At 47.4% G+C, this 12,408-nt stretch overlaps 1 protein-coding gene across 1 annotated transcript in view; it reads left to right on the top strand.

The window, feature by feature from the left end:
* The first annotated feature begins 6,371 nt into the window (after positions 1-6,371).
* The window catches only part of FAIM2 (Fas apoptotic inhibitory molecule 2), a 69,944-nt gene continuing 63,907 nt past the window's right edge, over positions 6,372-12,408 (top strand). The window contains exon 1 of the mRNA XM_044443169.1: positions 6,372-6,382. The gene's annotated coding sequence lies outside the window, so the exon portion shown is untranslated. The remainder of the gene's footprint in view (positions 6,383-12,408) is intronic.

Here is a 12,408-nt window from a genome sequence, read left to right as displayed (position 1 = left end):
GGCTTTGCTGCTGTGCGGCTGAGGCATTGCCAATTCTGGTGACGAATGTGATGATGGGGCAATTGGCTCATGAGACTCAGTTGGGCAAGAGGGCGCCTCACCACCACTGACATATGAAGGCTTGGGAGCAGTCCAGCATCCACCAAGGGCCATGTGATGGCCAGGACACCCCCTTGGGACAGACGGAATCTGTCACCTATTCCTAGGCACACAAAAATAACCTGGCCAGCTTGTAAGATCATTCTTGGGTCACCTGTTTTTGGTGCCACCTACTCATCAGATCAGGCAGACATATGAGAGGGCTACCTTCATGGAAGCACTGCTAATCTAGAACTCCCTCCTGGAGGCACCACAAATCTAGAACTCCCTCCCAAGAGGATTTGATGGCTTCTTTCCTTTTCTGCCTTAAAATGGCCAGTAAGAACCTTTCATTCCTGGTGATTTTTGATCTGTCATTTACCGCTTTTATTGAATGCTTGTGGAGAACTCTTAGTTCTTTTTGGTGTTTAACTGCTCCCATTTTGCTATTTGGATGGATATATCATTTTATTTGTTGTTGTTTTTTTCTGGTGGTGCTTTCACATTTTTGTAAGCCTTAGGAGTTTGGGGAGTGTGAGATGGTGGTAGATTGAACCGAGCTCCAGGTTTTCTGCCAGCATATAAACCCTTGATGTAGAAAGGGACACTTTTCTGGTCTCAGCCCGATGCTCCACTTCCTTGCTACCTCCATCCACACAACATGGAAGACACTCATCAGTAAAGGCCTGGTCCTTTGCAGTTATATAACCCTTAAGAAGGTCCAAAGCATTTCACATGTATTATCTGATTCACTCTTACAGTAATCCTGCAATATTCCCTATGCAGACCTTTTCAATCAGCGATGTTGGGCTCAGAGACTACTGCCTTAATACATAAAATGCTGGAGGTCCAAGGTGAAGATCTGTGTCTGAAACCAAGGCTTTCTGCAGTCAAGCCTCCACATCTTTCCATTCCTGCAATGTTTCTGCCAGGCAATTTGACAAACTGTGTTCCTCAAGAGCTCTATCTAGGTTGCAGTATGACCACACCACCCGCCTTCGCACAGCCAGTTGATCCCCTCAGACCAGTCCAGCTCTACCAGTCCTTATAAAACCTCTCCCTCAGGGCTTGCTTTTCTGTCTGAGCAATTTGTCACTCTGGATAAAACCCTGCCAGGCTAGCCTGTCTCACTCCATTCCCTCGTACGGCTGCTCTGGAGTCTAGCCTCCTGCTGTGGATTTCACACCTGCTTTTGATCTTTAGCTGCTGCTTTCCAAACTTGACTTCTGCTTTGGACTCTGCCTGCTCTCATCGTCTCTGATGCCATTACTATAACCTCCTTGGCCAAACTGGAATCCTGGGGGCTGGGCAAGACTGGCATCAAGTGTAGGCTTGGCTGAACAATGGCCAAGGGCTCTCACCCAATTGGGCACCACAGATCAGAGGCCCCTGGACTTGTCCCTCCTCATCTCCATGGCTACCTGCTTGTTCATTGCATCCTTCTGTGGCCCAGGTGCACTGGCAGTGAGGAGGAGGAGGAGCAGAGGCCAGGACCTCCTTGCTCACGGGTCCTCTGCCTGCCCAGCAAGCAGGGAAGGGGCAGCAGTGATGGGGACATGGTGGAGGAGAACGAGGGGAGTGGGCAGAGCAGCTGGGACAATGCTGGTGAGAAGCTGGCTCACTGAGGGAGAAGGCCCACTAAAGATGGGCCTTAAAAACTCTAGGATCAGTCTTGTGGGTGAGGCCCAGCCATGAGCAAGGCCTGACGTCCTAAAGACTTGGCTGCTAAATGAAGTCATTGAGAAGAAAGGAGTTCAGCAGGAGCAGGAGGAGCAGGAGCAGCAGGAGAAACTGGAAATTCAATCGGAACGTTTTATTTATTAGATTGATATCCCACTATTTTTATTATCATTCTCTTTCTGCTGATCTCAGTCTTATCCCTACAACAACAACCCTGTGAGGTAGGTTGGGTTGAGAGTCTGTGACTGGCCCAAAGTCACCCAATTGGCTCCATGGCTGAGTGGGGACTGGAACCCAGATTGCCTGAGACCCAGTCCCATGCTCTTCACCACTACACCTCACTGCCTCTCAAACCGTTTTTTATTTCCAAAACACCACAGACATTGGGCAGCACTTTAGTGGAAGGGCAAGCTCTGTTGTAGCAGCACAAGTGTACCACTTGCCGGGGCAGAAGAAGCCACAGTGGTTGTGATGGCTCCCATCCTGGTTTCCAGCCCCAGGTGGCAGGATGAGACAAGCAGACAGACCGACCGCAGCCTCAGCTATGATTTCCAAAGGTGTGGCTCCAACCCAGCATCTCCAAGCCTTTTCAGCCTGCTTCCGCTGTTGCTCTAATTTCCCAACAGGCAGATAATTGCTCTCCATTTAACGGCTGAGATGATTTAAGTCGGCCAAAGCAAGAAGCAAACCATAACAAGCGGGATCATGTCAGTAGCCTCGTTAGCAGTCAGGAGTCCAGCATGGCCTCAATTTACACAACCGTCTCCTGTGGCGGTTTGTCCCCTCACACTCAGCCTCTTTTGAGCTCTGCTGACAGTGGCAATTAGCAACTACAAATCCAGTCTTTAAGAAGTATGTGGCTGCCATGGAGGATGTGGACTTATATATTTCTAAGCTACATGCCACAAGTTATTTTCCTCCGTTTTGTGTACACAAATGCTTTATTTCCAGAGCTACACCCCCAGATTTAGGTTGCTTCAAACCCATTTTAAATGTGCATACCGTTGTAGCCAGTGCAATCAAAGATGCCTTGAATATATTGTATTGCAGGGTCAGGTATACATGTACAGTTGTCAGATAAAAATGAACAAACACGTATTGTGGGCTAACAGTGCCAGAGCCCTACTACTTCCCCAGGAAGGCCTTGTTCACCCCTGAGGAAAGGAGCCAAATGTCGAGGAAGTTGACAGATGATCAGGCCTGTTTCTAGCTCATGGTGGTGAGCGTAGTGGGGCAGTGTTGGGAGTCGGCCCCATGGGGCACCTGCTGAGGGCAATGCCCCAGGAGTCGGCCTTTTTCTTCCCTGTTGCTGCCACTCCACCTGTCCTTGCTGAATGGAGGGTGGTGCCGGAGGGGAGCTTTGCGAACACCCTGGACTGGCAGAAGGGCGAACAAGGGGGTGCTGGATGAAATCAGGCTGGATCTTTCCCCAGAAGCAAAAATGGCAAACCTGAGGCTGTGGTAGTTCGGGCACATCTTGAGAAGGCCAGACCTCCTGGAGAAGACAACCATGCTAAGGAAAGTCAAAGGCAGAAGAAGAGGAGGGAGAGTAACTATGAGATGGATCTACTCCGTAGAGGAAGCCACAGCCTGGAGTTTGCAAGAGCTGTCCAGGGCGGGACATTTTGGAGGGCCTTCACTCATAGAGAGGGTGACCGTAAGTTGGAGAAGACTTGGCAACAGAAGACTGAGGGAGCCATTGCCACATCCCTTGCTCTGCTATCCACTTCCTTCCTGGCTGCCGTTGCCTCTTCAAGTAAGGAGTGGGAGGAAGGAGCAGTAACCTCTGCAGGCCGCTCTTTGCCAGGAAGATGGTGCTGGTCCAGCCCCAAACGGGGTGTGCCCACTCAGGGAAGAGCTCCGTTGAGGCCACCTTGCCCAAGGACACCCCAAAACCCAAAACCAGCTCTGGGCAGGTGGATGCACAATGCTTTGCTATTGGGTAAACATGTCAAGGGAATGACAAGCCCGAGAAAGACACCATGGAGGTTATTGTGCAAGGGTCATGTGAGGGAACCTCAGGAAAGGGAAAATAGCACCCCCGACATCCATTCTTTCCTCCCTCAAGCTGCCTCTCCAACCCCAGCACGTCCCAGACCATCTGCTCTGTTGCTGAGAGTTGAAGGGTGACTTCAGCTCCAGTGCTTTAGAAATGGCTACAGAATTTTCAGAATACCGAGTGAGACAAATACAGAGCAAGTTCTAACACTTCCACAAACTTCCTGGGCATCTCGTGACACTGAATTCCTTCTTCTGCTGCTTATGTTGGCCCACCTACATTGAAAAATCCTACACTGGCTCCTCATTTTAATTACCCAGGATACATTTTGCATTAGATGAAGGACGGGTTATACTTATTTATTTATTTATTTACTTACTTACTTACTTACTTACTTATTTTTCGATTTATATTCTGCCTTTTTCCTACAAAGGGCTCAAGGCAGCTTACATCATTCTCCTCCTCCATCTTATCCCCACAACAACAACCCTGTGAGGTAGGTTGGGCTGAGAGTCTGTGACTGGCCCAAAGTCACCCAGCTGGCTCCATGGCCGAGCGGGGACTAGAACCCAGATCATCTGAGTCCCAGTCCCATGCTCTTAACCACTACCGCACACTGGCTCTCCCAGATGTTGGTGCTCAAGATCTCTGTGGGTCTGCTTTAGTTTTCAGCTTCTTAACCTGGCTTGTGGATTTTCACCTATCATCTTCTTGGCTCGCGCATTTCATGCATCTGTGAGAAGCTGGTTTGCACGTACAGAGATCGATGCTGCAAGAAAATCACCAGCCTCTAAGCCAGAGATTTTGCAGCACATTTTTGTATTTGAGGTAAGAAAGAACCTTCCGGCAAAGACAATTCCTGGAAGACCAATTAGCATTGCAGTTCATATTCATATAAACAGCAATTATCATAATAAGCATGTGCGATGAATTGCCTGCTCTTGAATAGCCACACTGATATGGATCGCAAAGTTGGCAAACTTGCTTTTGACTCTCTCTCTCTGGAATGCAGCCATGTGTTGAAGCATAACATCCATCCCACAGTTGTCTCTTGTTCTTCTGCTAAGGACTTCCAGGAACGGAACGTGGGATCAGCCTATTCTGAGTGCAAAAAGAATAGGGAATCATTCCGCTCAGTTTTCCTCTGCTGGGAATGCCATCACATTTGACTTACCTGTGTTGATGTACCTGTATCTGGGTACAACCAGAAGTTTCCTGTTACTCTTCTGTTCTTCTCAAAGAGAAATAATAAAATTGGTGGGGTGTACCCCACGGTTTCATTCCATCAGCAGGAGGGAAAAGCGGGCGGGATGGGTGTCCTGCCCCTGCTGTGGATTGTGGCATGCTTCAGTGGGCTTTGGACCAGATTGGTGAGAGGGTTGAGGGGGGCTGCATGGGGAAGGGGGGCAAGAACGTGAAGGTGTTCGCCAACAAGAAGAGAGCAGCAGCAAGAAACGTCTGGTTCCACCCAGATATGATTAAGTAAAGCATCACCTAATAATTAAGCAAGTTATTTATTAATTGTACAACTGAGCAACCTGTAAGCTGCTCCTCAGGACACTTTGACCATGGAAGATGGTTGTCGTGCGCTGGTCCCTTCCCTATTTCTTTCTGATGATCAAACTCAGGACGATCTCATGAAATGCAGTTCTTTTACTGACATGGAGCGGAACAGAACGAGCTTCAAATAGCCTTCTGTCAGGGCTGAGGGAGAGGCACCTGCCCATGCAGAGTTGTATCCGAACCTGAATCTGTCCCTCCGCACCTCCCTTTCAGTAAAGCTTCTGGCCCAGCCCCAGGGCTGCTCTTGCTGTTTGAGGACACAGCAGAAGCGTCACCAGAGACCCTCTAACTGAGCATTCCTCCCGTCACCTCCTTACTGGGTTCAGGACTGGGTCTCACGTATGCTCCCCCCGCCGCCCCAATCCTGAAAACCCTTCTGCCCTTTCCAAAGCAGCCAGATTCTCACACTCCACTTGAGAAACTTCACCAGGTCACTGATGGTAGTGAGAAGGGGTTGCTGCTCTGGGCGCTCGTTCTCCAGGGCTGCTGGTTGGATGTCAGAAGGTTCAGAAGCAGATGTGCAGCCAAACTGGAGCGAGGCAGGGAGAGTGTGGGCCATGCTGGACACTGAGGCGAGAGAGGTGGGACGCTTCCCTCAAGGCCAGGCTCCCCTGATGGGCAGGCCGTCCCTGGGAATCACCAAGATGGGCAGCTGGACTTGGAGCAGGGCAATTTCTCAGCCACAGACCAGGCGGATTTACCAGAGGACTTTAGATACAGGTCAGTGGCTATGCAAATATTATGCGCAATTAACAGAATTCTGGGGGGCTCAGAAATGGGTCAGACCTGCACTAGCTTTTTTTTTTTTTTTTTTACCCCTCATGGAATGAAACGCTTTAATTCTTGAAGTTATAAAAGCAAACTGCAGGACTTTATTTTCCCATTTAGGAGTCAATGCCATTAAGTAGGTCAGGCGAAGCATTCTACCTTGGCCTTTTGACTATTAATCGGTGAGTATCATACCCATGCACTCCTGGAGCGTGACAACAATATCAGCACTTTATGGTGATCAAACATTAATGGCTATTTGCAGTGCTTCTGTTGCTGGCCGGTGTTTGAGAGGTTACCCAGAAGGTTTTGGCTTCCTCTAATTCTGGGTAAGGAAGGCTGAGCCAATCTTGTATTTTTGATAGCTGCTTTGCAATATTAATTATGGCTCAGAGGGTGAAGATACATTTGCTTTTCCTTAGAAAGTATATGGTGACTCCTGCCACCAGCTGCATTCCACCTGAACGGAGTTTGCAGAGCCAGAGTGGTACTGCAAAGGGCCTTTGGAGGGGCATTTGATATCCAGTGTGCGTCTTGCATTCAACTGTCCATTTATGGGGAGGTGTGCAAGCTTCTAGTTGTTCCCCTGTCTGGGTTTCACATTTTAAGGCCCTTTGGCAGGTGTAAAAGGGACCTGCCAACCCTTTGTGAAACATCTCGATTGCATGTCTGACATCACCACCAGAAGTTAGCCAGACCTGTGCCTTCTGTGGTGTCTTCAAGGCAGGGCCCCCTCCTCTCATTGATTCAAGCCATCATTCCCCTTACTTGGGCTCCCTGTGGTTTCCCATACCTCCTTGTCCAAACAGTGGCTGAGCACTGCGTATTCTCTCTAGGATATGCTGACCTGGCCAGGTTTGCTGCAGGCTGCCATAACATGGCTTCCAGCCAAGACAAAAGTGTGTGCATGCGTGCGTGCGTGCGTGTGTATGCATCCATCCATCCTCGTGATTTGCACTCCTGACCCAAATGCTCCTCAGGGTTTCCGCTCCCTGACCAACCGCACCACACTGCCCAGCTCCTGTTCTCAGCGCTTTTTTCAGGTGGCCTTTCCCACCTTGCCAGTTGTGGGATTCAAGCGCTCTGTCTGCAGATAGCAATGTTTTCAGGAAGGAAACGGAGCCTGCCCAGATGTTGCACAACTTTTCCTGGCAGTGCACCATCCACTCTAGGATAAACCGAAGGGTATATTTATAACTGATTGCTAAACATGGAACAGGTAATGGTATTGTCTGCCCCCATCGTTTCCTGCTCTGCAGGCTGTACTGAGACTTCTTGTGGGAAACTATCGACAACCTAGGTCAAAAACACAAAGTTCAGCCAAGTGGCTAATCGGTAGTTCCCAGCACTGCATGCCAAGTTTTGATTCTTGCCAGAACCCGGAGCAGTTCGGGCCCATCAGCCTTTGGTCCTGCCTGTCACGCATTCCCATTTTCATTCTTTAACAAACCTTTATTTTAAAAGCTTATTTATTTTACATGTTCATTTATTTAAAAGCCATGCCCGTATCCAAACAATGACAAATAACACAGGGGTCAATCTGCTGCCTTTCCGTACTGCACTGTGAGAAAAGGAGCTCCTTTTTTACCACGCAGCATGGAAGGCTCTCTCTGTGTGTGCATATTTGAGAAAGAGAATATAAATGTGTGAGTGGAATGTTTGTGTGGGGGGCGGGGGGGGGCAGCACTGGGGGTCTTCCCAGCCACATTACGCGGTGGCCTGCCCCTCATTTGATGTGCACCCCTGTGTTTCCCAGGGACAATGCAGTCTTCGGGCCAAAAATGTTTCCCCACACCTGAGTCAGACCTTTAAAAGGTCAAGGGTTAGGTTCCCTGGTTTCATACCGGACAACCAAGGCCCCAGCTCAGAAATTGCACAGATAAAGACAAGTTTTTTTTTCTTTCCCTTCCTTTGCTAAACCTAGAAAAAAGGAGGTTCCTGGAGAGATGGGGCCAGATTAAACAGCAACGTGGCACAAGGCAATCAAGCACTGTGTTGAATAACAACATCCTGTTCTTCACATCTTAAGGGCTGCCAAGCTGGACAGCATTTCCTTGGCAAAGCAGAGGGGTTCAGAGGCAGTAAATGCCAATGGGATTGTCTCTGTGCCATGACAACTGGGCATCGTTAATAGTGTGCATTGTTCTGCTGGGCAGGTGAGGAGGGAGCAGAATTGTTTTCTTTTGCTGGGGCCTCAAGTCTAAGCTGCTTTGGTATTCAGCCACTGCTTCGTCCTAGCCAGGTGTGAGTGTTACTCCAGGCGCCTTCTCAGCTGCACAGCTGAGAGCAGCGAGATGCGTTTGGTGCCCCTGGCTGCAAATGAGCAACGCTCAACAAAAGGGCAAGTGGGGCTAATACTGGCATCAGCAGGGCTGGGTGTTGTACGCCTTTGGAGCTGCCGGGCTCTAGTCACTCAGGCAATCTACCAAATGAGCCATCTGCACCGGGGCCATGGGCCTTTCCGTGGTGGGCCCGTATTTGTGGAATGCCCTCCACAGGAAGTAGCGATGCTTCCTTCAGCAATGACCCTTGTCCAACTTATAACATCTTATTTTACTCATTGTCCTAATGACAATTCACTGCTCTTTTTAAGAGGTGCAATGCTAATTAGATGTTTTTGTGTGCAGTTACCTCGTGCCTTTTGTACACCACCTTATAATGACAATCTAGACAGCTTTCTGTAAAATAAATCGAGCCAAGCTCTGTCAATCTAGTGTGTTACATTGAACGTGTACCACGAAACATGTCTCGGCATGAGACCCCTCATGACGCCCTTCGTGAGCAGTGGGTGGTGGAGGGGGGTGTCCTGATGCTCCAGGAATTCTGCTGTCCACCAGGGGATGGGCTGCTGTTGGACCAGGAAGGAGCATGTACAGCCCTAAGAGGCAGGAGCAAAGTGTGGGCCTTTGGAGCATCTTGTCTGATTCCTGGGAAGAAGGAAACAGGGCGGATTCCTAAGGACCTGCCCCAGAAAGGTTTTATTAGAAAACTATAACAGATTAAAAATGACCTTACTCGAGTTCTTGGAGACAAGCCCAGGAAGGAGGGAGCGCTGGGATACAGCAGCAGAAAACCAAGGCTGTGTTCAGGTGGAGAACAGAGCACAAAGGAAAGAAAGCAGAAGAAAAGGAAAGGAGGGGGAGAATAAGCTGAAGGACAGGTGGGCAGGAGGGGGGAAGGAGAGATGGAGAGAGAATCCAGCCAGCCCCAGCCTGCTAGGATGGTCAGAGGCAAGAAGGGGCAGATTTCAGCTGCTGTTAAAATTCAGGCAGGGTCTCCCAGACCATCGGAAAGTCTCTCCTGGGCACAATCATGGAGAATCTGCAGGGATCCAGAAGCGTTCCCAGGATGGTTGCAAAAGACTGGCAAATAGCCTGGAGCTTGGCAGGCAGAGCAGTGTGGATAAGAAGATTGCTGTCCAGAAGCACATACAGTCCAAGGGTCCGGAAGATGTTTTACTTTTTGAAAGCCAAAACAGGGGGAGGGTGGATGCTGCAGTTAAAATTATATTGCAAAGCCTCCTGACTTAGGCTTTTCATACCTATAATTAATGACTTGCAAGATAAACAATGGGTCCAAATAGACAAATCTTGATTCTTGGATACAGATCTTATATTATTGCCTTTTATTTAAAAGGAGATTAACAATGACAATAACAACACACAAGCACCACTTCTGTACTGAAGGTTTGGTTACACAAAAGGGAATCATGGATGCCTGAGATAACTCCATTGATACCAATTTGTGGAAATCTGACTTTCCCCCTGAAAGAGAGAATGATAGATACAAAGGCTTTAAAGGACAGTCAGTTGGATAGACTAATGCATTATTATACAGACACATCTCCATTTTCTAGAACTTTCTGGAACCCCTTTTGAAGCACACAGGTTTTACAAGGTCATCTACATCAGTGGTTTTCAACCAATGGTCTATGGACTAGAACCAGTCCATGGGAGATTTCCTACCAGTTGGTGGAGGGAGGGAGGGGGCTGTATCCTGCTTGCTGCAGACTGGCATGGGGGCTGGCTGTGCCCCACCACCTCTTCTGCCACTGGCATTGTGTTTGCGGGGGTGTACTGGTGCCACTGGGAGGGCCAGGGAGGAGAGAGACAGCTTGGTGGGAGTCAGCTGGGAGCCACACTGCACTGATTTCAGTATTTTGTTCTTTTGTTGGAATTTTTTGTTGCTCGGTTTCTGGTTGTTTTGGGGATTTTTCTTCTTTTGGTATCGTGTTTGGAAATTAATACACAGAATCCTGTAATATGTGTATGGTGCTTTTTGTTTCCGCCTCAGCAGTCTCCAAGATGGTTTTCCTGTTTTTGCCAGTCCCCAGCTGTGGAAAGGTTGAAAATCACTGCTCTACATTTCTCAGAAAGCAGAATATTATACAACAAGGAACCAGAAGGCTGAAGATTTTGAAAAAAGGGTAGCTGCTATCACAAAAAAACAAGATAAAGGAGCAAAAACCTTTATAAAAATTATTATTTAAACAGGACTTGGGATCACAACAAGGGCTCTAAATCTGTTCGGAATCTGTTTCGGCTATTTAATTGATCAAGAATACTGGGCAAAATGTACAAAGCTACATTAGCTAAATACACAGAGCTCTCACTTAAAATATTACAAAAATGGTATTTAACACCATCCAAAATAGCAAGAACAGAGAAATCTTACCATTGTGTCAGAGTGGCAGTGATTAGGGGATCCTATGTTGACATGTGGTGGAACTTTGAATGTACTCAAAGATTCTGGAAACAATTTTTTTGAGAAGTATTTTCTATAATGGGACTGGGACTCAGACAATCTGGGTTCTAGTCCCCGCTCAGCCATGGAGCCAACTGGGTGACTTTGGGCCAGTCACAGACTCTCAGCCCAACCTACCTCACAGGGTTGTTGTTGTGGGGATAAGATGGAGGAGGAGAATGATGTAAGCTGCCTTGTGCCCTTTGTAGGAAAAAGGCAGGATATAAATCGAAAAATAAAATAAATAAATAAATAAATAATGGAAACAGAAGTAGGAAAAAAGCAGAATTTGTATCCCTCAATACAGTTGAATTTGAACTTCATTAAATGAAAAGCAGGTCAAGTATTTTTTTATTGCATCCTTTATATTGATAGTCAAATGTGGGAAGTGTTGGAAAGCTTAAATATAAGAAGATAGTATAATACAGTATGGGAAATAACACTTTCAGAAAAACTTATTCAGCATTTGAGAGTGTGAAGAGGGCAAAAAAAAGAAAGAAAGAAAAAGATATTTTTGCCACAAAATGGCAATGCTTTGTTTTATATACAAATAGAAACAGTATCAGCTCAGGTTCCAGCTGCTTTTAATAGCCTCTGGTTGCAATGACATAAAGAGTAGAGTGATAAAACAATGGGCCAATAACAATGTATAGAATGAACAGTAAGTACTTGATGTTAGTGTAAACTGAAAATAACTAAATAGACAACCAAAATAAAGGCGTCTTCTGAAAGGGGTTTTCTGGGGAACAATAAGAGAGGGGCTGTTTGGAAGGGCTACTTTTTGAAAAAGGGGTGCTTTGCACATGCCATTGTTTTTGGTGCTAGGAAGAAGGTGAGAAAAAGTATTGCTGATTAAAGAGTTACTTAAAAAGGAGAAGTCTGGTTTGGCCCTTTCAAGGGTTGCACAAATAGTGCTTTAATTACTCCCAGGTATATGAAACCTGCATATAAGGTACTTGAAACACTATGCAAAAAGTAGATCCTGGGCAGGTGTGACTTGTACTTTGCAAAAGTGCTTCCATTCCTGTAGGCAAACCTCTATTTTGTCTCACATTTCCCATTATGCCTGTCTGCGGCTACTAAAGTGGAAAGTGCCAGCAACCCATACCCAGACTGTCAGACTCTCAGGACTGGTTGCAGCCATCCACTGAAGCGCAAAAGAATGCTTGGGGTGACCATGTGCTCGGCTTCCCTGAGGACAGTTCTGTATTGGAAGGGTTGTCAAAGGAGCATCCTTTCTTTTGAAGGTGTCCTCTCTTTGAAGGGCAAGTCTGCTTTGGAGAGGCTGTGGCACAACTGGGTGACCTACAAATGTCACAAACAAGCAAACAAACTCCAGGGAGGGGGACCACGTGAGGGGCTTGAAGTGGCCCATCCACACAAAGACCCTGGACCACAACTGAGCCAGCAGGTACACAAGTCTTGTTCACTGTCTGCCTCACTGTGCTCTATTCCTATTGTGGGAAAGTCCAAATAAATCCTCAAATAAAAAAAATATATGCTTTTGTATGTCCTTTCATATAAAATCTGGCAGCAGTGCCTTCACTCCCTCTCCACATCTGCAGGCTATTTATTTA

This window comes from Varanus komodoensis, unplaced genomic scaffold, assembly GCF_004798865.1.
Source record: "Varanus komodoensis strain SLA01 unplaced genomic scaffold, ASM479886v1 scaffold41, whole genome shotgun sequence".
NCBI lineage: Eukaryota > Metazoa > Chordata > Lepidosauria > Squamata > Varanidae > Varanus > Varanus komodoensis.
This window is presented reverse-complemented; position numbering and strand designations above follow the sequence as displayed.